At 45.7% G+C, this 25,146-nt stretch overlaps 1 protein-coding gene across 2 annotated transcripts in view; it reads right to left on the bottom strand.

Annotated features, from left to right (window-relative positions):
• The window catches only part of LOC145356389 (putative uncharacterized protein MYH16), a 209,394-nt gene extending 185,170 nt beyond the window's left edge, over nucleotides 1–24,224 (bottom strand). The window contains exon 1 of one of the 2 annotated variants that reach the window (XM_080209077.1): nucleotides 24,048–24,224. The gene's annotated coding sequence lies outside the window, so the exon portion shown is untranslated. The remainder of the gene's footprint in view (nucleotides 1–24,047) is intronic. The other variant, XM_080209076.1, reaches the window with a different exon arrangement.
• Nucleotides 24,225–25,146: the final 922 nt, after the last annotated feature.

A 25,146-nucleotide genomic window follows, 5' to 3' on the forward strand; every position in this document is an offset into this window, starting at 1 on the left:
GGTCACCTCTCAGTCTTCTAAACTGTAGGGAATATAACCCTAACTAACACAGTCTCGCCTCATACGACAAACCTGCCATCCCAGAAATCAGCCTGGTAATCCTTTGCTGTACTCCCTCTACAGCAAGGGCATCCTTCCTCATAAGGAGTTAGGGCCATGATCAGAGCAGCCATGGAGAGGCAGAGCAGGTTTGAAGGATCAAATGGCTTATTCCTGCTGCTATTCCTTATGTTCTCATGTGCAGGGCAGGTAGATAGTAATGGATCAATAGGTTGTAATTAACACGACTGCTCTGGCACAATAATGTTTTTGATCATGTCTTAAACCTGTTCAAGTTGTAAAAGAGATAGTGCAACTACTTCATAGTCTCTGACGAAGGGTCACCCAGACTCGAAACGTTGGCTCTATTCTCTCTCCACAACAGATGCTGTCAGACCTGCTGAGATTTTCCAGCATTTTCTGTTTTTGTTGCAGGTGCCAGCATCCGCAGTGTTTTAGTTTTAGTTCATATTCTCGGTTATTTGCCACTCACAAATATATCATAACTTTCCACCCTAAGGAAGATCTAAATATCGTAAATTACCTAAACATTTACATCCATGAGCAGCCCAGTTTATTCTGGCCATTATAAAAAAGTGTCAGCTGTGGCCCAATGGGGAGCACTCGTGCCAAAGGAAGGTTATGGGTTCAAATCCAATTCCCAGCAGTTAAGCATGTCTAGGCAGGGACTTTGCTGCCAGACTGAGGGAGTCCTGCACTGCCACGGATGCCATCTTTAGGATGAGATATTAATCCTGGGCCCTGTCTCCCCTCTTAAGTAGGTGCAGAAGATCTGGTGGCACTTTCTAAAGAAGAGCCGAGGAGGTTCTCCCTGGTGAATAATTATCCCTCAAATCAACAAGACCGGTACAATGGTTAGCACTACTGCCTCACAATGCCAGGGACCCTAGATTCAACTTCTGCCTCGGGTGACTGTCCGTGCGGAATTTGCATGTTCTCCCCTCGTCCGGGTGGGTTTCCTCCGGATGTTCCGGTTTCCTCCCATAGTCCAAAGATACGCTGGTTAGGTTGATTGGCCATGCTGAATAAATGCGGTTATGTGGGTAGGACCTGGATGGGATTGTGGTCAGTGCAGGCTCGATGGGCTGAATGGCCTCCTTCTGCACTGTCGGGATTGTATGATTCGGTCATTATTGCACTGCTGTTTCTGGGCGCTTACTGTACATATACTGTATGCTGTATTTCTGAAAACAGAGACTGCGCTTTAAAAGTATTTCATTGGCCGTGCACTTTTGGAATGCTCTCGAGGTTTCACAATCTAGTGCATGCTGCATGTTCTTCCCTTCTCTTTAACAAAGGGTCAGATTAATTCCCGAAATGTAAGTACAACTATCGTCGAGACTTGCTACCCAGGAGAGAGAGAGAGAGGTTACAAATGGGAGAGCAGAGCAAAAGCCCAAAGAACTAGTACAGGTTGTGCTCAGGAAGTGGAGGAGATGACGAGTCGAAGACCTGGAAAGGCTGTGGCTGAGAGAGAACAGAGAGACGGGACCTTTTGATCGCATGCGGGGAAAGCATTGATTCATAGAAGTATAACAGTACCCAAAGAGGCCATTCAGCCCGTTGTGTCTGCACTGCCCAAAAATGATCCAATTTTAATCATTTCAATCCCAATTTCCAGCACCCAGTCTGTAATCTTGCAGGTTACAACAATTTCAGATACAGATTCTGGTACCTTTTAATTGAGTTGAGCATTTCAGCATCAATCACCAATTTAGGCAGTGAATTCCAGATGCCCACCACTCTCTACAGCAATACAATGTCGACTCCAACAGAAAATTGCCAGCGTTACATTTATGCAGAGATGCAATGTCTAGGACCTAGGAGCATTCAGTAAACACCAGGTTCTGACCACGAGGGCACAATATTGCCTGATCATTTCAAAGGGCAAAAGTCAGTTCTCCATAGGAATGGATAGGGTTCTCAATGTGCATACACCTTTTTGCACTTCTTAAGCTGAGTTTTTACTGAACAGATAAATGTATCCAGGAGGTGTGAGGAACGATGGGGTGCAGTGGGTTGCACAGAAAGAAAATTGTTGGAAAGCAAGAATGATGGAGTCAATACTTTTCTAGGTAATTAAAGAGGGAGGGCTGGATTCTACGCCCAGTGACAAGTGAGCAGTTCCAGGCATTCATTGTATTTACAAGTACCCACAGAATCCTAGAATTCTTACACTGCAGAAGGAGACCAGTCAGTCCATCAAGTCTGCACCGGCTCTCCAACAAAGCATCTTACTCCAAACTATTCCCGCAACTCTCATATTTACCCCACTCATTCCCTTGACTTATACATCTTGGGGCACTAAGGGCAATTGAGCATAGTCAATCAACCTAACCCACACATCTGGGGGGAGAGCGGCACGGTAGCACTGCTACCTCACAGCTCCAGGGACCCGGTTTCGATTCCCGGTTTGGATCACTGTCTGTCTGGAGTTTGCATGTTCTCCCTGTGTCTGTGTGGGTTTCCTCTGGCTGCACCAGTTTGGTCTCCTCCCAGTGTCCAAAGATGTGCAGGACAGTGCATTGGCCATGCTAAATTTCTCCAGAATGTGTAGGTCAGAGGGAATTAGCAGGGCAAATGTGTGGAGATAGGGCCCAGGTGGGACTGTTGTCAGTACAGACTCGATGGGCTGAATTCCTTCCTTCTGCACTAAAGATTCTATTGTATCTTTGGAGTAAGAAGGGAAATCAGAGCACCCAAAGGAAACCCATGCAGACACGGGGAGAACATGCAAACTCCACACAGGCAGTGACTCGAGGCCGGAATCAAACCCACGTCCCTAGCACTCAGAGGCAACAGTACTAACCACTGTGCCACCCAGGTAAGTTGCTTTTTAAATTTTACTCAATTAAAATTAATCCATGGTACGTCATAAAAATGCCTGGTTTTTGGATAACTCCAGTTTTTGCACAGTAGGATTTGAGATTAGTTGGTCGTTCAAGGAGGCAGAAATTCTCTACAGCTACAGGACATTTAAGTAGATACATTTCGGAAGTTTGGTGGTGAAAACGTTTGCCTTGTGCCAGTCCAATTACGGCCTCGAGTGGGATCGCGTATTTCAAACAGCACGTGATATTTGACAGCACATCAGAGTCGGTTGATTGGTCTTGCTAATAAGAGTAACATGTGACCTAACTGGGTGCCCCTCGTGTCAGCTGCAGGTTTAAGGACAGTCTAGTGTGAGCATCAGACCAAGGGTGGCTATTTGGCCGTTTCCTTGGACAATGGATCATAATGGGCCAAAAAAGGAGGGAAAGATGGGATATATAATGATAAATATCTAAATAAAGCAGCAAATTGTCTTACCTTGGAAAGCCAACCTCCCATCCATTAACTGTGTCTACACTTCCTGCTGCCTTGGAAAAGTAGCCAGCAGAACCAAGGACCCCAAGCATGCCGGATACACTCTTCTGCCTTCTTCCATTGGGAAAAAGATACAAAAGAACCAACCGACTTAAGAACAGCTTCTTCCCTGTTGCCGTCAGACTTCTGAATGGAACTACCTCGTATTAAGTTGATCTTTGACTGTAATACTACATTCCGTACCCTCTCCTTTCCTTCTCTACGTATGGTATGCTTTGTATAGCATGTAAGACAACAATAAGAACATAAGAACATAAGAACATAAGAAATAGGAGCAGGAGTAGGCCATCTAGCCCTTCGAGCCTGCCCCGCCATTCAATAAGATCATGGCTGATCTGTTGTGGCTCAGTTCCACTTTCCCACCCTCTCCCCATAACCCTTAATCCCCTCTCTTATCAAGAACCCATCAACCCGCTTCTTAAAAATATTTAGCGAGGCAGCCTCCACCACTTCAACGGGCAGAGAATTCCAGAGATTCACCACCCTTTGAGTGAAGAAGTTCCTCCTCAACTCCGTTCTAAACCGCCTCCCCTTTATCTTGAGGCTGTGCCCCCTAGTCCTACTGTCTTTTTTGAGCGGGAAGAGTCTCTCCACCTCTATCCTATCCATCCCATTCATCATCTTATACGTCTCAATGAGATCTCCCCTCATTCTTCTAAACTCTAACGAGTACAAGCCTAGTTTATTCAGCCTCTCCTCATAGCTCAATCCCCTCAACTCCGGTATCAGCCTAGTAAACCTCCTCTGCACTCCCTCCAGGGCCAAAATATCCTTGCGCAGGTGCGGCACCCAAAACTGCACACAGTACTCCAGCTGCGGCCTCACCAATACCCTATACAGCTGCAGCAAGACCTCCCTACTTTTATATTCAATCCCCCTCGCTATGAAGGCCAGCATCCCATTCGCCTTCCTGACCACCTGCTGCACCTGCAAGCTGCAATACTTTTCACTGTATACTATTACGTGTGATAATAATAAATCAAATCTAAAGAGAGCTATCAGTCCAAATTATTTCTATTCTCACAAGACAGTAGAGAATCTGTACATAAATATGCTCTGCCAATATAGCTTCTAGATACCCAATTAGCCTTCAGCCAATCTCCTGCATCTCTGCCACAGACCTTCCATTTGGTTCTTCTTCCCACCCTCCCTCCTTTCACTCGCTCAACACCACTAACACTCCTCAGTTTTGAAGGGGAAGACACAGACCTGTAACTTTAACCGTTTCTCCCTCTACAGATGTTGCCTGACCTGCTGAGTGTTTCCAACATTTCCCCTTTTCATTTCATGAAGGCATGCGGTTTTTAAACACTGAGGAGTGTCCAGAATAAATGCCGCTGCAATCCAGTTCCTTCCCCTTTCTCAGCGTGGAAGAATCATTTTGAGTCTCAGAAATTAAACAGCCGCCAAGAGAAAGGGATTAGCAGCCGTTTATCCCAAACAGAAAATAATTTTCCTTAAGTTTATTAAACTTGACGTAACCTTTATCTGACCCAGACATTCTTAAGTTAAGTCTGATTATTTACGAGCTTGACGCAGACAAAAAGTACATTAAATTAGATAAGGGTCAGAGAGGTCCGCAAACTAGATGGCAACGTTACACGAGGGACCTGCTGACAGCTAACTCTACCTCTATTAACAGAGTGCCAGTGAATCAAGATCAATATTGGGTTGTAATATGCTCATAGATTCAGAAAGAGTGTTCCCAATGGTGGGGGAATCCAGGACTCGGGGGTCATAGCTTGAGGATAAGGGGGAAATCTGTTAGGACTGAGGCGAGGAGAAGTCTCTTCACTCGGAGGGTGGTGAACGTGTGGAGTTCACAGAAAGTAATTAAGGCCAAAACGTCTGATTTCAAGAAGAAATTAGATATAACTCTTCAGGCAAAAGGATCAAGGGATATGCCGGGGGTGGGGGGGAAGGCAGAGGTGGGCAAAAATCAGGATATTGAATTCGATGACCAGCCATGATCAAAATGAATGGCGGAGCAGGCTCGAAGGAATGAATGGTTTACTCCTGCTTCTAGTTTCTATGTTTACTCAAGCGACGCACCAAAAGAGTTCAAATAAAGCCGGGATGCACAGATGTTATTCACCTCTAAATTTGGGCTTTTTCCTGTAATGATTCAGGTGTGGCCTGCTTTCCACTGAACTAATACTATGGTATGGCCTGAAACAAGAGTATAATTATGTCTGTTGAATCCAGGGGCAGTTCTTGGGCACCTAATAAGTAAAGATTTTAAAAGCTGATGGGAAAGCTCAATGGTACAAGAGATCCAGGCTGACAAGTAATTCCTCTTCAAAAAGCCACAAGTTTGAATGGATGCCCCATCATTGGAAATGATCCAAGTCTCCAGAGCCAAGACGAAATGAAGGTCCATGGTTGCCAAGGCCTTCTTAGGGCATGGCACCTGAAGACAGAGGGAGAATCCAGAAGGGCTTGTGTAGGAGTTAAATACCCACTTAGTTCAGGGGTGTAATATTTGGAAGGACTGGTCATCATTATTTTGAAGATTTCTCTGAGCTACCCATCCTCTTGAAGTTTACATTAAAAAAAAACCACGATTTTATAGTTGGTCAATCCCCACCGGGGTAAAAATCATATTGAAATATTTCAAAGTATCAAAGCATTGCACAGATTTCCCTTCACATCTTCATAAAAACATGATTTCATTTTGGTTTCCCAGAGCACGAATAAAGTTTACATCAGTTGCTGCAAATGATTTGACTGCTGTTTATTTGAAATGCGATGAGGACATATCAATTGCAGAGAGTTCCTTTGTGGCACATGTTTCTTGCAATGCTAAAAGAAAAAGGTAAGGACTGATCCAGATGAAGAGAGGTACCTAGAGGTGTACATCCAGGACCTGAGGGAGACCAACAGGGTTAATTTAGCAGTCAATAAAATGACTCTCCATTCAATTATGTGTCCCATTTTTAGGTATTGTCTCTTTAAACTCTCTTTATAAAGAGAGACTTGAAATAAGAACCAAAGAGCTAGGACTATTCAACTCCTTGAGCCTGCTCTGCCATTCATAAGAACATAAGAAATAGGAGCAGGAGTAGGCCATCCAGCCCTTCGAGCCTGCCCCGCCATTCAATAAGATCATGGCTGATCTGTCGCTGCTCAGTTCCACTTTCCCGCCCTCTCCCCATAACCCTTAATCCCCTCTCCTATCAAAAACCCATCAACCCGCGTCTTAAAAATATTTAGCGAGGCAGCCTCCACCACTTCAACGGGCAGAGAATTCCAGAGATTCACCACCCTTTGAGTGAAGAAGTTCCTCCTCAACTCCGTTCTAAACCGCCCCCATTTTATCTTGAGGCTGTGCCCCCTAGTCCTACTGTCTTTTTTGAGCGGGAAGAGTCTTTCCACCTCTATCCTATCCATCCCATTCATCATCTTATACGTCTCAATGAGATCTCCTCTCATTCTTCTAAACTCTAACGAGTACAAGCCCAGTTTATTCAGCCTCTCCTCATAGCTCAACCCCCTCAACTCTGGTATCAGCCTAGTAAACTTCCTCTGCACTCCCTCCAAGGCCAAAATATCTTTGCGCAGGTGCGGCGCCCAAAAATGTTTCAATACGATTCAATACGATCGTGGCTGTTCTCATCTCGGTCTCATCTCTACCTTTCTGCCCACTCCCCATAACTCTTCACCCCGAGACTAATTAAAAACCTATCTAGCTCCTCCTTAAAATGTGTTTCGTGTTCCAACATCCACTGTGCTCTAGGTAAGAGAATTCCACAGATTTGTAAGCCTTTGAATGTCCTCATTCCTGTTGCCACCCCTTTAGCCTAAAACTATGGGCTCTCATTCTAGAATGTCCAGCAAGGGAAACATTTACTTGCCATCTACCATGTCCATCCCCTTCAGCGTCTCCTATATCTCAATTAGATCTCCTCTCACTTTTCTAAACACCAGGGAGCATCGACCTAAACTGCTCACTCTCTCTTCACAAGACTGCATCCCTGGAATAAATGTAGAGAACCTTCTCTGAACTGCCTCTAATTTACATTCTTCCTCAATAAGGGTCCTGAAACTGTGCTCAGAACTCCAGATGTGCTCTCACCGAAACCTTATACATTTGCAATAGCACTTCCCTACTTTTCTACTCTATTCCAATAGTAACAAATGCCAAAATTCTATTTGCCTTCCCTATTACCTGCTGCACCTGCATACTTACTTTCTGTGGTTCATTCAGAGGACACCCAGATCCCTCAGCGCCAAAACATTTTAATAGAATCACTGAACCACACAATACAGAAAAGAAGCCATTTGGCCCATCGAGTCTGCACTGATATGTGAGGAACACCTGACCTCCCACCTAATCCCATTTACCAGCTCTTGGTCCATAGCCTTGAATATTGAGATGTTCATCCAGGTATTTTTCAAGGATGCGAGGCAACTTGTCTCTATCACTCTCCCAGGCAGCGCATTCCAGACTTTTCCATTCTCCTCATTGCAATTTGCTTTGCTACCTATTTTAGTGTCACCTGGATATTTAGCTATTGTATATTCTATCCCTGAACCCAAGTCAATAATACAGGTTATAAATAGTTGGGGCTTGAGAGCTGAATCCTGTGGTATGCCACTAGTTATTAGTGCATACTGAAATCATCCATGATTGTTGTCATACCTTTCTTAGAAGCCCCAGTAATTCTTGGTTTAAACTGTCTTACTGCAGAAGGACTATCAGGAGGCCTATGGACTACTCCCACCAAGGACTTCTTTCCTTTGTCATTCCTTATTTCTATCCAGACTAATTCCACATCTTGATCTCCGGTACTTAGATCATATCTCACTATAGCACTGATCCTTTCCTTCACTAGCAAAGCTACACCACCTCCTTTTCCTTTCTTTCTACATTTCCAAAACACCGAGTACTCTTGGATATTCAACTTGCATTCCTGGTCTCCTTGCAACCATGTCTCAGTAATCACCACCAAATAATACCCCTTGGTTTTTATTCGCAGAGTTAACTCAATTTTATTCCGAATGCTACTTGCATTCAAATACAAAGTTTGTCCCAAAACTAATATTTGCTACTCTTATATGATTCCCTGGTGTAATATGTCCTTTCCCTTCATTACCTGTTAATAATTAGTCTCATCATTAACCTGTACTCCTCCCTTCTCCCTATACTTTGATGTTTTAAATTTCCATGCAACTGAATCTTCCCTCCACTATTTAGTTTAAAGTCCTATCCACAGGCCAGGTTACTCAATTTGCCTGGACACTGGTTCCAGCACGATTATAGTGGAGTGTGACCCAACAGAACAGCCCCCTGTTTCCCCAGTATTGATGCCAATGTGCCATAAACTCGAACCCATTTCTCCCACACCAACCTTTGAGCCACACCTTTACCTCTTTAATCTTATTGACTCTATGCCAAATTTTTTGTGGTTCAGGTAGTAATCAGGAGATTACCACTTTTGTGGTTCTGCCTTTTAATTTAGCACCTAGCTGCTTGTATTCCCTCCGCAGAATCTTTTTCTTCATTCTACCTATACCACTGATACTTGCACAGGCAAAATCCACACTGTCAGAGGTACCAACCTTAAAAGATGAGACTTTTTTTATTCATTTGTGGGACATGGGCGTCACTGGCTGGCCAGCTTTTATTGCCTAATCCTAGTTGCCCTTGGAGGGCAGTTCATAGTCAACCACATCGCTGTGGCTCTGGAGCCAGACCAGGTGAGGATGGCAGATTTCCTTCCCTAAAGGACATTAGTGAGCCAGAAGTGTGTTTTTCCGACAATGGTTTCATGGCCACCAGTAGATTCTTAATTCCAGATTTTTTTTTGTTAAATTCAAATTCCGCCATCTGTCATGGTGGGATTTGAACCCAGGTCCCCAGAACATTCAGCTGAATTTCTGGACTAATAGTCCAGCAATTATATCACAATGCCATTGTCTCCCCATATCAAAGCGAACCTCTGTCTGTATTCTCGGGTGGGTGTAAAAGATCCCATGGTATGATTTGAAGGAGAGCAGAGGAATTTTTGCGATGCCCTGAACAATATTTAGATTATCTGGCTATTATCACACTGTTGCTTGTGGAAACTTGTTGTAACTGCCTGCATTGAAAAAACAGTTTCAACTTCATTGGCTGCAAATTACATTGGGACGTTCTGAGATTGAGAAAGGTGTTATACCAATACAAGTTGATAATCTAGTGCTAGCGTAATGCTGGTTCCTAACATTCACATGGCAGCTGAGTGAGTGTTTGGCACTGACAGTTACTGCTGATGCTGGAGCATCTTCATAGGGTGATAACGAGGCAGATGTTTTGTTCTGTTGTGGGGTGAGAACAGAGGCGAGCAGGCAAGGCATATAAAGTTGCTCTGCCAGCCATTTGCCAGTTTACCTAACCCTGAGGCACTTTTAGAAAGGCCAGGTTGCATGCAGCAGGACTTGCCATCCACAAGCAGTGGGTAGCTAGCTAAGGCCATTAAAAGGACATGCAAGACCATGGATCAGAGAGGCCTATTGGTTTCCGCCTTGCAAGGGTGGGGCGGCATCTGTTGCCAGTCAAAGGTTGTGAAAGAGCTGAGAGGGCAACTCCAGATGGTGGCGCCCTCTCTCTCCCTCACCTGCTATAGCAGGCTGCAGCTCCTTCCATGATGAAGAGCCTCCTATTGGTGCCTCCAGCTTTGAGAGGTTTGATGGGGGAAGCACATGCTGGGGCCAGTACTTGGTCAATTTGGGCAAAATCGACGTCCAGTGATTGCTCCCAACACAGTCCCAGGATCCCTGGAACCGAAGTTGGATCAGCAGGAATAATGGGAACGTAACACATCTACACTGATGGGGAAAGGTTTGGTTTGAACTAGCAGAAACTGACATTATTAACTAGTAAGACAAGGAATAAAGCTTTGTGAGCAGGTAGTTGCTACAGGGCGGTGGGTCCCCATAGTCACTGGGATGATGGGTTACCATAGTGATGAGGAGGTCTCTTCTCTGTTGGCTGTGAGGGTTCTAACTGCACGGCCAACTTCGGAACTCTCTCTCAAATGTCTGCCTGACTTAAAAAGGCAACAGAGATCTGCAAAATGACACAGCAGATGAACAGCTGAGCCAGAGAAAGCAGGACATTGCCAGGTTCAGTGCAGATATGAGCTGGGCTGGGAACTGGAACAGCAGAAATAGCCTCACTCCCTTGGGTTAGGGAGGAGGGGAGAAAAAAAAAGAGTTGCTGCTTTCTGTCAGTATCTACTTGCCTGCTGACTCTCAGAATCCCACAGTGCAGAAAGAGGCCATTGGGCCCATCGAGTCTACACCAACCACAATCCCACCCACGCTCCATCCTCTTAACCCCATGAGTTTTGCCCTAGCTAGTCCCCCTGACACGGAGAGTCAATTTAGCATAGCCAATCCACCCAACCCACACATCTTTGGACAATGGGAGGAAACTGGAGCACCCAGTGGAAACCCACGCAGACACGGGGAGAATGCGCAAACCCCATACAGGCAGTAACCCAAGCCAGGAAACGAACCCAGGTCCCTGGAGCTGTGAGGCAGCAGTGCTAACTACCGTGCCACCCTTGAGCTCACGTTGTGCTCCAGTGCGACAACTGAGAGATAATGCTGGAGTCAGCCTCGCTAATTGTAAAAACAGGCCATTTTGTTCCCCTCACTGATTGCAACATGAGAATTTTTATTTCTAGTACAAGAAAGTCAAAACAGAAACATAAGCTCAAAATTCCTGTGGCCAAAGACAGCAGTCAAGCACCCTGAAGCATTTCTTACATTCAAGATGCTATTTGTGGTTGTTCCTTAGAATGTGTGACTTTTATTAACAACATTTAAAACATGAGGAACATTTGATGTTATTTGGTCGCCCCCACTTGTCACCACCTATAATTTGTACCCTCCTACGTTTAAGGTTTTTAAATGTGTTAAAAGTCAAACAACATCTTAAATTGTAAAGAACATTAGAAATAGGAGAGGGCCCCTCCAACATATTCTGCCATTCAATCAGTTCACGCTCATCTGATTGCGGCTTCAGCTCCACATTCCTTCTTGCCATTCATAATCCTCGACTCCCTTAGAACCAGAGGAATGTTATGGCTCAAATAGAGGCCATTCAGCCCATCATGTCTGCCCTGGTTGGAAAAAAATACAAACCAACTACCCATTCTAAACCCACCTTCCTGCACCTGGTGTGTCTCTTTACAGTTAAGGCACAATGGGTTCAGATCCAGGTAGCTTTCAAATGAGTTGAGGGTTTCTGTCTCCACCACCAAGACCAAAATTCCAAACACTTATCACCCTCTGGTGAAAAAGCTTTTCCTCCTGTCCACTCTCATCCTCCTATCAATCACCTTAAACCTATGCCCCTTGGTAATTCACCCTTCTCCTAAGGGAAACTGGGTACTCCTGTCTACCCTATCCAGGCCCTTATAAACTTGTACACAATCAGGTCACCCCTCACCTTCTCTGTTCAAAAGGAAAGCAATCCTAGTCTTTCCAACATTTCCTCATAGCTGCAATTTTCAAGCCCTGGCAATATTCTTGCAAATCTCCCCATAAACCTCTCCTGAACAATTATGTCCTTGAAGTAATGTGGTGACTGGAACTGTGCACAAAATTTGTCAATCACAAATCTGTCCAAGGTAGCCTTGAAGATATTCAATGACACAGCCAACACTGCTCACTGAGAGCGTGAACTCCAAACACTAATAACGCACAGAGATGAAATTCCTCATCTCCATCTTTAATAAGAGCCTCTTATTCTGAAACTGTGTCCCCAGTTCTAGATTCTTCCACAAGGGGAAATATCCTGTCAGTGTCCACCCTTTCCAAATCCTCAGAAAACGTTTCAATAAAACAGCCTCTCATTAATCTAAATGTCAATAAGTAAAGGCCCAACTGTTTCTCAATGGACAAACCCCTTCAAGTGGTCAGCCTAGTGAATCTTCTCTGAATTGCTTCCAATGCAGCTATAAGCAGGCCAAAATTACCCTGTACAGTTGTAACAAGACTTCTATAGTCCACTTTGCAGTAAAGGCCACCATCCTGTTTGCCTTCCCAATTATTTGCTGTACCTGCATGCTGATTTTTTTTGATGTATATACAAGAACACCCAGGTTCCTCTACACCACAGCGTTCTACAGTGTTTCTCCATTTAAGTAACATTCTGCTCTTCTATTTTTCCTATCAAGGTGGATCACCTCACATTTACCCACATGATATGCTATCTGCCAATTTTGTAGCCTACTTAACCTATCAATATCCCATTGCACAGGCTCTTTAGTCTCACCTACCTATCTTAGCACATTAGCAAATCTGGTGAGAATAGAGTTGATTCTTTCATCTATGTCATTATAGATCATAATTAGTTGAGGGCCAGCACTGATGCTTGTGGCACTGCCCTGGTTAAAGTCTGTCCCCCTGAAAATGAGCCATTTGTCCTGACTCTCTCTTTTAGTTTGCCATTCCTCTCTTCAGGCTAATGTGTCATCCCCAAGATCATGAGCTTTTATCTTGTGTAGTAAGTTTTTATGTGGCTCTTTATCAAATGCCTTTTGGAAATCCCAATATACTATGGAGTGAACTTTCAGCCCACGTTCACCGTTACAGAGAATGACAATGTGGGCAGAAAATCTGGAGGGAATTGGGAAACACGATTCTTGCCAGCGGGATTGCAACAAAAAAAGAGTGGCAAAAGTAAACACTGGTCCTCCAGAGGATGAAAAGGGAGATGTAAGAACTGGAAATGAGAAAATGGCTGAGGCATTGAACAGACATTTTGTGTCGGTCTTCACAGTGGAAGACACAAATAACATGCCAAAAATTGAAGGCAGGAAGGCTATGGTAGGTGAGAACCTAGAAACTATTATCACGAAAGAGGTAGTGTTGGGCAAGTTAATGGGGCTAAAGGTAGACAAGTCTCCTGATCCTGATGGAATACATCTCAGGATACTAAAAGAAACAGTGGGAGAAATAGCAAATGCACTGGTGGTAATTTACCAAAATTCATTGGACTCTGGAGTGGTTCTCACCAACTGGAAAACAGCAAATGTGACACCATTGTTTAAAAAAGGAGTAGACAAAAGGTGGGTAACTATTGGCTGGTTTGCTTAATTTCTGTAGTAGGGAAAATACTGGAATCTATCATCAGGGAAGAAATAGGGAGGCATCTGGACATAAATTGACCCTTTGTTAAGACGCAGCATGGGTTCATGAAGGAAAGGTCACGTTTGACTAATTTGGTGGCATTCTTTGTTCACTGCACATGTAATGTTCTCAATGGGAAACCTGTGGATGTGGTGTGCCTGGATTTCCAGAAGGCATTTGACAAGGTGCCGCACCAAAGACCACTACATAAGATAAAGGTGCACAGTGTTACGGGTAATGTATTAGCATGGATAGAGGATTGGTTAACTAACAGAAAGCAAAGAGTGGGGGTAAATGGGTGTTTTCTGGTTGGCGATCGGTGACTAGTGGTGTGCCTCAGGGATCAGTGTTGGGACCACAATTGTTTACGATTGACATAGATGATTTGGAGTTGGGGACCAGTGTCAAAATTCGCAGATGGCACTAAGATGAGTGGCAGAGAAAAGTGTGCAGAGGACGCTGAAAGTCTGCAAAGGAATACAGATAGTCTAAATGAGTGGGTGAGGGTCTGGCAGATGGAGTACAATGTTGGTAAATGTGAGGTCATCCATTTTGATAGGAATAACAGCAAAATGGACTTTTATTTAAATGGTAAAAAAATTGCAGCATGCTGCTGGGCAGAGAGACCTGGGTGTCCTTGTGCAGGAATCTCAAGGAGTTGGTTTGCAGGTAATGAAGAAGGCAAATGGAATTTTGTCCTTTATTGATAGAGGGATGGAATTTAAAAGTGGCGAGATTATGTTACAGCTGTATAAGGTGCTGGTGAGGCCACACCTGGAGTACTGTGTACAGTTTTGGTCTCCTTACTTGAGAAAGAATATACTGACACTGGAGGGGGTGCAGAGGAGATTCACTACATTGATTTTTGAATTGAGAGGGTTGGATTATGAGGAGAGACTGAGTAGACTGGGGTTATACTCATTGGAATTCAGGAGAATGAGGGGTGATCTTATAGAAACATAAAAGATTTGAAGGGAATAGATAAGATAGAAGCAGGGAAGTTGTTTCTATGGGCAAGTGAAACTAGAACTGGGGGCATAGCCTCAAAATAAAGGGAAGCAGACTTAGGACTGAGTTGAGGTGGAACTTCAGATGCAGATGTATGGGATTGTGGGTAATCTAGGAAGTTGGATCAGGAATTGGCTATCAGATAGGAGACAGAGGGTGGTGGTGGATGGTAAATATTCATCATGGAGTACAGTTACGAGTGGTGTGCCTCGGGGATCTGTTTTGGGGCCACTGTTGTTTGTAATTTTTATTAATGATCTGGATGAGGGTATAGTTGGGTGGATTAGTAAATTTGCTGATGACACCAAAGTTGGAGGTGTGGTAGATTGTGAGGAAGGGTGTCATAGTCTGCAGGGAGACTTAGATAGGTTGCAGAGCTGGGCCGAGAGGTGGCGGATGGAATTTAATGCAGAGAAGTGTGAGGTAATTCACTTTGGTAGGAGCAACAGATGTGTCGAGTATAGGGCTAACGGGAGGACTTTGAATAGTGTGGATGAACAGAGGGATCTAGGTGTGTGTGTACATAGATCCCTGAAAGTTGGGAATCAAGTAGATAAGGTTGTTAAGAAGGCGTACGGTGTCTTGGCGTTTATTGGTAGGGGGATTGAATTTAGGAGTCGCAGCGTCATGTTGCAACTGTACACTACTCTAGTGCGGCCGCACTTGGAGTACTGTGTGCAGTTCTGGTCCCTGCATTACAAGAAGGATGTGGAGGCGTTGGAGAGGGTGCAGAGGAGGTTTACTAGGATGTTGCCTGGTATGGTGGGGAGGTCCTATGAGGAGAGACTGAGGGATTTAGGGTTGTTTTCGTTGGAAAGAAGGCGGCTAAGAGGGGATCTTATTGAAACATATAAGATGATTAGAGGTTTAGATAGGGTGGATAGTGATAGCCTTTTTCCTCGGATGGAGAAAGCTAGCACGAGGGGGCATGGCTTTAAATTAAGGGGGGGTAGCTACAGGACGGATGTCAGGGGTAGGTTCTTTACCCAGCGGGTGGTGAGGGATTGGAATGCCCTGCCTGCTGCAGTTGTAAATGCGTCTAGTTTGGGGGCGTTTAAGAGATCTCTGGATAGGTTTATGGACGAAAAGGGATTGGTATAGGCTAGTGGGTCATTGTTTTTGTAACTGGTCGGCGCAACATCGTGGGCCGAAGGGCCTGTTCTGCGCTGTAATGTTCTATGTTCTATGTTCTTCACACAAAGGATTGTGAACCTGTGGAATTCCCTGCCCAGTGAAGCAGGTGAGGCTACCCTCATTGAATGTTTTTGAGGCAAAGATAGATAAATTTTTGAATAGTACAGGAATTAAGGGTTATGGTGAACGGGTGGGTAAGTGGACCTGAGTCCACGAAAAGATCAGCCATGATCTTATTGAATGGCAGAGCAGACGCGAGGGGCCAGATTGCCTACTCCTGCTCCTAGTTCTGACGTTGTTATTTCTCGATTTTCTACACCCCTCGCTGGTGATGCCATGTTCACACCCAGAAAGGGCAAGAACCTCATTTTAATGGTTTTTTGAAAGTATATTTTAATGTAATTACCCAGTTTCTTGTAGCAAGATCCCCTCTCACTGCATGTTTCACCAATGGTGATGATAAGTTTATAACAGCTATTTAAAAATGTGAATTAGTCGAGGGGAACAGCCCCCCCCCCCCCCCAACACACACACACACACACACACACACACACACAACCACCTCCTCAAGCTGATCATGAAATTCTTCACATTATCATTCTTGTCGAGAGGATCCTTTATTATGAGGTCTTTGTTTAATTTTGTCTTATCATGCATTAACTAACCTAGAACCTACCGGGAATCAGAACATATTGCTCCAAGTAACCATCCTGAATACATTCTTATGAACTCACCCCTCCAGGCTACTTTTGCCAATTTGACTTGTGCGATCGATGTGAAGGTTAAAGTCACCCACAATTATTGCAGTATCCTTCATTCCTTGTTGATGGGTTCTCTGACTACATAGCTATTGTTAGGGGACATATAAACTGTTCCCACCAGTAAGTTTTTTTCCCTTTGCTATTTCTTATCTCCACCCAAACCGATTCTACATCTTCTGAACCAAGATCATTTTTCACTATTGGACTGATCACGTAGTTACCCCATCCTTCTGAAATGTTAAATATCCTTTGGTATTGGTTGCCTTGAAAACTCATCTCTGTATTGGCTATCATATCACACTCACTCAATTCTATTTGGGCGATTAATTCACCCATCTTGTGACAAATAATGAAGCATTCAGGTAAAGAGTCTTTTCGTTTTTAACAATTTTTGCCTATTCTGACTGTGTTTGCAGTTATATCCTTGTGTTTGTATGATTTGTCCCTTCTTGTCATGCTCCAGTTCTTACCCATATTCTTGTCCTTTCTCTTTAACTTTTCAAATCTCCCCTTTTGTGAACCTTTCCCACTTTTAGTTGAGAGCCCCTCTCTATGGCACCAGTTATATGACTTGCCCGGACACTAGTCCCAGCATAGTTCAATTGAAGACCATCCAAATATTACAGCTTTGCCTTTCCCCTGTCCCAATGCCAGCGCCACGTGCATGGAAACTCATTTCTCCCTCACCAATCTAGGGAGTTGAATGCAAAGGCTCACAATCTTATTTATCTTGTGCCAGTTTACTTATGGCTGAGGTAGTAATCCATGTTAATCGTTCTGAAGCCAGATGGTGAAGTAGGGAATCCTTTTATTTAATTCTAGCTTTAATTACAGAATGCAGCATTTCATATGTCTGCCTCCTCCCTAAGCACCAGCCAATGTCTCGGTAGTCTTTCTTTATATTCTTCCTTAATAACAACTGAACAAATAAACTAACTGACAGCAAACAGTCACTTCAAGGTGCTTAATAAATTAATTCCTTTCATCTATCACTGTGATAAAACAATTAACATACCACCAACAATCCCGAGATTATTACCTTTGTGGGTCTGTTTTTAATTTAACGTCTTGCTGCTTATGCTCCTTTCGGAGAAGAACTTCCTTAATTCTGTGTTGTTGGAATGCATGTGGATCACAACTGAATTCTTCCCTTCCGATTCCAAGTGTCGAACTCCTTCAGCAGTCGCGGGCATTCAGCCTCTGATCTTCGGGTAAGCGTTCTCCAAGGTGGCCTTCAAGACACACAACGGCGCAGAGTTGCTGAGCAGAGACCGATAGCCAAGTTCCGCACACAAGGATGGCTTCAACCGGGATCTCGGGTTCACGTCACACAATCTGTAACCCCCACGACTTGCCAAAATCTCACTAACTGTCCTGGCTGGAGACAATTCACATCTCTTTAACCTGTGCTTAACCCTCTCTCCACTCATATTGTCTGCACCTGGAAAGACTTGGTTACCTGTTAAGACTCCAACTGTTATCTTGTCTATATATGCCCTGTTTGTGGACTGAACTCTTCACTCACCTGATGAAGGGGTAATGCTCCAAAAGCTTGTGCAACCAAATAAACCTGTTGGACCTTAACCTGGTGCTGACAGACTTCTTACTGTGACTCCAAGTGCATTTATCAGCTCCGAGGAGGTGCCCTTAACCTTGGCATCAGGCACGCAGGCAATGCAGCCTGCAGAACAAATGCTCTCAGCTGTCGAGAACTGTGTCTCTCCCTCTAACTATATTGTCACCTTCTACTACTAATTCATTTTAACTCCTCCTACCTGACTTCCCCGCGCCAAGGTGCTCATCCTCTGAGTACCCCCCGCCCTCTCTCACACATCAACTGCAAGAAACTCCAACCTGTTGGGCGAACGCAAGGGCTGAGGTTCCTCCAGTGCTATCCTGTGCCTCATTCTGAGTTATACCCTCCTGTTCCTGACCACAGACCACATTCAAGGCATTTCAAGACGTGTGACTGGCTCCTGGAACAAAGTGTTTTTTCCCTCTCTGCCAGACTGGAGTATCCATAGCTCGGACTTCAGCTCATCCATTCGGAGCTGAGTTTCCTCAAGCTGCAGATGTAATTGATTTGGATGACATCAGTATCCACCAGTACCCAGATGCTACACATTACTATTCTTTTAGATAAACCAAATAAACTAAAGCAAAACAGTCTGAGGGATAAAGCAAGGAGGCCGGTCCCTTAAAAGGGGGGAACTGTCCGAACCAGGCAGAAAGGAAATTTAACACATTAAACATTATTAAAGAGATTGACAATACACCCCAGTCTCTGCCATGCCCAATGGGCACAGAAGATGCTACACATCACCCATGCTGCCAGCTTTAATACATTTTGTTTAACAAATTAGCTTTAGAAATATCACTCAACTATTAGTTAAATCAAGCGATTTAACCCGTTAAGCCAAGAACGTAAAGCAATGCTTATACCTCCCCAGTGCCAGTTAAAGCTACTTCCACCCTTCCCCTGCCCTCTCTTTTCCTAGAGAACCAAAAATAACCCCTTAAAACTCAGCTACCTGCCCACCTAATTAATGTTTTCAAATTTCTGCTCTTACTCTGGTTCCCTCAGACCACACCCTGTTTTAAAAGGGCCTCCTCCCTCACTGCACCTACCAAATTCCCAAGCTCACGGATCTGGGCGGGAGTTTCTGGCTGCACTCGTCCAAAGACTGAACGCCCCACCCAAGGGCTGCAGATTTTTGCATGGTCCAAACCATCCCCCCACCCGTTATAATTCCCATGGCTGGCTGGATGGGAACATTTCCCCTGCTGTCTCAAGCTGGCCTCACTCATGTTGTTGCAATCTTTGTGCTTGCTTACTAAAAAGGTAGAGACTGGGGTATTCAAAAACACAAAGAGATTGGACCAAATGGCCCACTGAGCCTGCTCCACCATTCAATATGATCATAAAAGCAAAATACCATGGATGCTGGAATCTGGAACAAAAACAGAAAATGCTGGAAAACCTCAGCAGGTCTGACAGCATTGGTGGGTAGAGAATAGAGCCAACACTGAGTCTAGATGACTCTTGGTCAGAGCTGATGTAATGTAAGCCTACTTGCTCTGATGAAGGGTCATCTCCTCTCGAAACGTTGGCTCTACTCTCTCCCTACAGACGCTGTCAGACCTGCTGAGATTTTCCAGCATTCTCTGTTTTTGTTTCAACATGATCATGACTGATCAAGGCTTCAGTTTGATTTTCTCGTCCACTCTCCATAACCCTTAATTCCCTGAGAAACCAAAAATCTGTCTACTCCAACCTTATTCAACCCGAGAGCAACCACAACAATATCTTCAGTGGACTCACTGGGTGGAGTCACTTTTTAGTTCTGAGGATTTACTTCAATGCTATTGACACACCCTTACCGTGAAGAGCTGACTTTGAGCTATTGGCCCTTGTGAAGCTATCAACTTTTCTTTGCTAATTTCCTACTAGGCTGGCGCACATGAAGTTGGCTGGTATGACAACACGCTATATCCTGTAGTGCAGCACCATGGAGGCACAGCGATTAGCACTGCCACCTCTCAGTGCCAGGGACCTTGGTTCGATTCCCAGCTTAGGTCACTGTCTGTGCGGAGTCTGCATGTTCTCCCAGTGTCTGTGTAGGTTTCCTCCACTTGCCCCAGTTTCCTCCCACAGTCCAAAAGATGTGCTGGTTAGATGCATTGGCCATGATAAATTCTCCCTCAGTGTACCCAAGCAGGCGCCGGAATGTGGCGACAAGGGGATTTTCGCAGTAACTTCATTGCAGTGTTAATGGAAGCCTACTTCTGACTAATAAACAAACTTTAGGTATACAGAAAACAGAAGAGTGCATGGACTTTCAGCTCTGTGGCTATGAAGATACAGAAAGCAGAACCAATTGTTCAAATGCCAAATTACATCCCACCATGACATTGTCAAGATCACATTTATTGGTGTCTCTCATTTCCCTCTGAAGGTGGCACGGACATTTCTCCTCAACTCACTGCAGCTTTTGTACTGAGGAAGCTGCTACCACCTTTGTATAGGTAGAGAATTAGCATACATACTTGCCTTTATTAACCAAGGCATAGAGTTTAAGAACAGGGAGGTTATGCTGGAACTATACAATACGTTGGTTAAGTCACAGATACTGTGTGTATTTCTGGAATCCACACTATGTGAGGGACGTGATAGCACTGGAAAGGCAAAGCAGGTTTATCAGGATGTTGCCTGGGCTGGAGAGTTTTAGTTACGAAGAGAGGTTGGATAGGCTGGGGTGGCTTTCCTTGGAGCAGAGGGGGTAGGGGGGTGGAGGGGTGGAGGAAGAGATGTATAAAATTATGAAGGGCATAGATCAGAGTAGACAGGATGAAACTCCTCCCCTTGGTGGAGGGATCAATGATTAGATTTAAGGTAAAGAGCAGAAGCTTTAGGAGAGGATATGAGGAAACCCCTTTTTCACCCAGAGGATGGTGGGAGTCTGGAACTCACTGAAAGGGTGATGGAGGCAGAGACCCTCATAATATTTAAGATGCCATTCCTTTTTGACAAAATCAAATATACCAAATCATATCATTTAAGATGCCAAGGAATACAAGGCTACGGGCCAAGTGTTGGAGAACAGGATTAGATAGATTAGGTGGTTTGTCTTTGACTGACACAGATGTGATGGGCTGAAGGGCCCTTTTCCGTGCTGTAGGCCTCCATGACATCAAAAACCCTCAGCAATGTTCCTGCAGAGAATATTACTGCAATGTTCTACGTGTCTGTTCTCCTGAATATTGCCACTTGATTTCCCCTGACAGGTTCAGGATGTGAATGATGCCGTGCAGGCCTCTCTTCGCGCTGGGTGAGCCAAGATCAGACACAGTGGCAGGAGGGTTGTTTTACCCTACGCCCAGCACCCCAGACTATGGGAAGGGAAATAAGTCAAGGAAGGGTTCCTGCTGCTGACCGCCATTCAGATGTCCCTCCTGGGAACATGAGAGAGAAAGGTGTGATGCCCCACATGGTCGAAATGCCAAAAGAGAAAATGCTGGAAAATCTCAGCAGGTCTGGCAGCACCTGTAAGGAGAGAAAAGGGGTGGTCTTTTGGGTCCAGATGAACCTTTGTCTAAGGCTGAAATGCCTACTCACTGCAGCAGGAATAGCCACGGTGAATGTGGGTGGGAAGAAGACAGACTTGGGGGGGGGGGGGGAGAGAAGAAGACAGACTTGGGGGGGGGGGGGGGGGGGGAGAGAGAAGAAGACAGACTTGGGGGGGGGGGGGGGAGAGAAGAAGACAGACTTGGGGGGGGGGGGGGGGGAGAGAAGACGACAGACTTGGGGGGGGGGGGGGAGAGAAGACGACAGACTTGGGGGGGGGGGGGGGGGAGAGAAGAAGACAGACTTGGGGGGGGGGGGGGGGAGAGAAGAAGACAGACTTGGGGGGGGGGGGGGAGAGAAGAAGACAGACTTGGGGGGGGGGGGAGAGAAGAAGACAGACTTGGGGGGGGGGGGAGAGAAGAAGAAAGACTGGGGGGGGGGGGAAAGAAGAAGAAAGACTGGGGGGGGGGGAAAGAAGAAAGACTGGGGGGGGGGAAAGAAGAAAGACTGGGGGGGGGGAAAGAAGAAAGACTGGGGGGGGGGAAAGAAGAAAGACTGGGGGGGGGGAAAGAAGAAAGACTGGGGGGGGGGAAAGAAGAAAGACTGGGGGGGGGGGAAAGAAGAAAGACTGGGGGGGGGGAAAGAAGAAAGACTGGGGGGGGGGGAAAGAAGAAAGACTGGGGGGGGGGAAAGAAGAAAGACTGGGGGGGGGGAAAGAAGAAAGACTGGGGGGGGGAAAGAAGAAAGACTGGGGGGTGGGGAAAGAAGAAAGACTGGGGGGGGGGAAAGAAGAAAGACTGGGGGGGGGGAAAGAAGAAAGACTGGGGGGGGGGGAAAGAAGAAAGACTGGGGGGGGGGAAAGAAGAAAGACTGGGGGGGGGGAAAGAAGAAAGACTGGGGGGGGGGAAAGAAGAAAGACTGGGGGGGGGGGAAAGAAGAAAGACTGGGGGGGGGGAAAGAAGAAAGACTGGGGGGGGGAAAGAAGAAAGACTGGGGGGGGGGAAAGAAGAAAGACTGGGGGGGGGGAAAGAAGAAAGACTGGGGGGGGGGAAAGAAGAAAGACTGGGGGGGGGGAAAGAAGAAAGACTGGGGGGGGGGAAAGAAGAAAGACTGGGGGGGGGGAAAGAAGAAAGACTGGGGGGGGGGAAAGAAGAAAGACTGGGGGGGGGGAAAGAAGAAAGACTGGGGGGGGGGAAAGAAGAAAGACTGGGGGGGGGGAAAGAAGAAAGACTGGGGGGGGGGGGAAAGAAGAAAGACTGGGGGGGGGGAAAGAAGAAAGACTGGGGGGGGGGAAAGAAGAAAGACTGGGGGGGGGGGAAAGAAGAAAGACTGGGGGGGGGGAAAAGAAGAAAGACTGGGGGGGGGGGGAAAGAAGAAAGACTGGGGGGGGGGAAAGAAGAAAGACTGGGGGGGGGGGAAAGAAGAAAGACTGGGGGGGGGGGAAAGAAGAAAGACTGGGGGGGGGGGAAAGAAGAAAGACTGGGGGGGGGGGAAAGAAGAAAGACTGGGGGGGGGGGAAAGAAGAAAGACTGGGGGGGGGGAAAGAAGAAAGACTGGGGGGGGGGAAAGAAGAAAGACTGGGGGGGGGAAAGAAGAAAGACTGGGGGGGGGGGAAAGAAGACAGACTCGGGGGGGGGGGGGGAAAGAAGAAAGACTGGGGGGGGGGGGAAAGAAGAAAGACTGGGGGGGGGGGAAAAGAAGAAAGACTGGGGGGGGGGGGAACAGGAGGAGAAAATGTTACAAAAATGAATGGAAAACAGAAAGCAACCCGTGCCAGTAAGTGGAAAAGCAATATTGTTAAAGCATTGAAAATTTTACTTTCTGGAAACCTCTATCTCTGAAGCACAGGAAACATCCTCAAGTCCACACCATATTCAACATTCCGCCTTCATCTCCACTCCAAACAACAAGAACAACAAACAACATGATAGTTTGACCAATACATTAAAAAGACACACGGCCCCTCTAATGGCTGCAATAGTTATGTGGAGGAATTTTGGACGAGTTACTGGAAGACGTTGATAGCAATTGAGAGTGATGACTTGATTAGGCATTCGTTTCAAACAAGCTGCTCTGCGGACAAAGTATAAAATGAAATTATTCAACAGTTAACCCACTGAGATGTATCAAGTTTGGGTTTCTGAATGAACCACCGGACTCTCCCCATCTTCTCCATCGCAAGAGGCTGCAGCACAGATTTCATTATACCCCCTGATATGTTAAATAAATGTCCCACTGCACACACAGCGCGCTGATTCAATTCATGTAAAGTCACATAGCCTCGGCATTACATCCACTAGATAAGCATTTCCAAGTGTAGGAATGCAGGTACCATCACATTTCAGCAGGCTAGTGACAGTAATGGGTTTGTTCCGCTAGTGCTTACACTGGGCTGCTGATTAAATGATTAATGGACACTGCGCCATCGATTTGGCTTCATCTTTTCAGGAGCTTTAATCCAAGCCCAGCATTTTCCCCTGGCCAATTAGTTCTGCATTTATCAGGTTTGACCTGAACGCCAAACCCACCTGCTTCTCCGTCTCCGCTTTGATGAGGGTGGACTTCAATTCTTCAATGTCTGTCCTGAGGTCGCAGCATTCCGACTGCAGCTTGTGTTTCTGAGCGCTGAGTTCAGCGGTGCGGATCTCCTCCTCCAGCAGCCGCCCGCTCAGCTCTGAGATCTGCGCCTCCAACTCCAGCTTCACCTTCAGCAACTGTGTGCAACGCTGCTCAAAGTCACAGAGGTTCGCCTCTTCCTGTGAACATGATTGGCAGCTGTTCAGGGCAGGACTCCGGTGATTTACAGTCTGCATTGTCTGTGTGCGTGTGCACAGTATCAGGGTGTGTGTGTGCTTGTGCACAGTATCAAGTTGTGTGTGTCTGCACAGTATCAAGTTGTGTGTGTCTGCACAGTATCTGTATGTGTGTGCTTGTGCACAGTATCAAGTTGTGTGTGTCTGCACAGTATCACTGTGAGTGTGTGTGCTTGTGCACAGTATCAAGTTGTGTGTGTCTGCACAGTATCTGTGTGTGTGTGTGTATGTGCTTGTGCACAGTATCAAGTTGTGTGTGTCCGCACAGTATCAAGTTGTGTGTGTCTGCACAGTATCTGTATGTGTGTGCTTGTGCACAGTATCAAGTTGTGTGTGTCTGCACAGTATCACTGTGAGTGTGTGTGCTTGTGCACAGTATCAAGTTGTGTGTGTCTGCACAGTATCTGTGTGTGTGTGTGTATGTGCTTGTGCACAGTATCAAGTTGTGTGTGTCCGCACAGTATCAAGTTGTGTGTGTCTGCACAGTATCTGTATGTGTGTGCTTGTGCACAGTATCAAGTTGTGTGTGTCTGCACAGTATCACTGTGAGTGTGTGTGCTTGTGCACAGTATCAAGTTGTGTGTGTCTGCACAGTATCACTGTGAGTGTGTGTGCTTGTGCACAGTATCAAGTTGTGTGTGTCTGCACAGTATCTGTGTGTGTGTGTGTATGTGCTTGTGCACAGTATCAAGTTGTGTGTGTCCGCACAGTATCAAGTTGTGTGTGTCTGCACAGTATCTGTGTGTGTGTGTATGTGCTTGTGCACAGTATCAAGTTGTGTGTGTCTGCACAGTATCTGTGTGTGTGTGTATGT

The sequence above is a fragment of the Carcharhinus amblyrhynchos genome, chromosome 21 (genome assembly GCF_965287045.1).
Source record: "Carcharhinus amblyrhynchos chromosome 21, sCarAmb.v2.hapA, whole genome shotgun sequence".
Classification (NCBI taxonomy): Eukaryota; Metazoa; Chordata; class Chondrichthyes; order Carcharhiniformes; family Carcharhinidae; genus Carcharhinus; species Carcharhinus amblyrhynchos.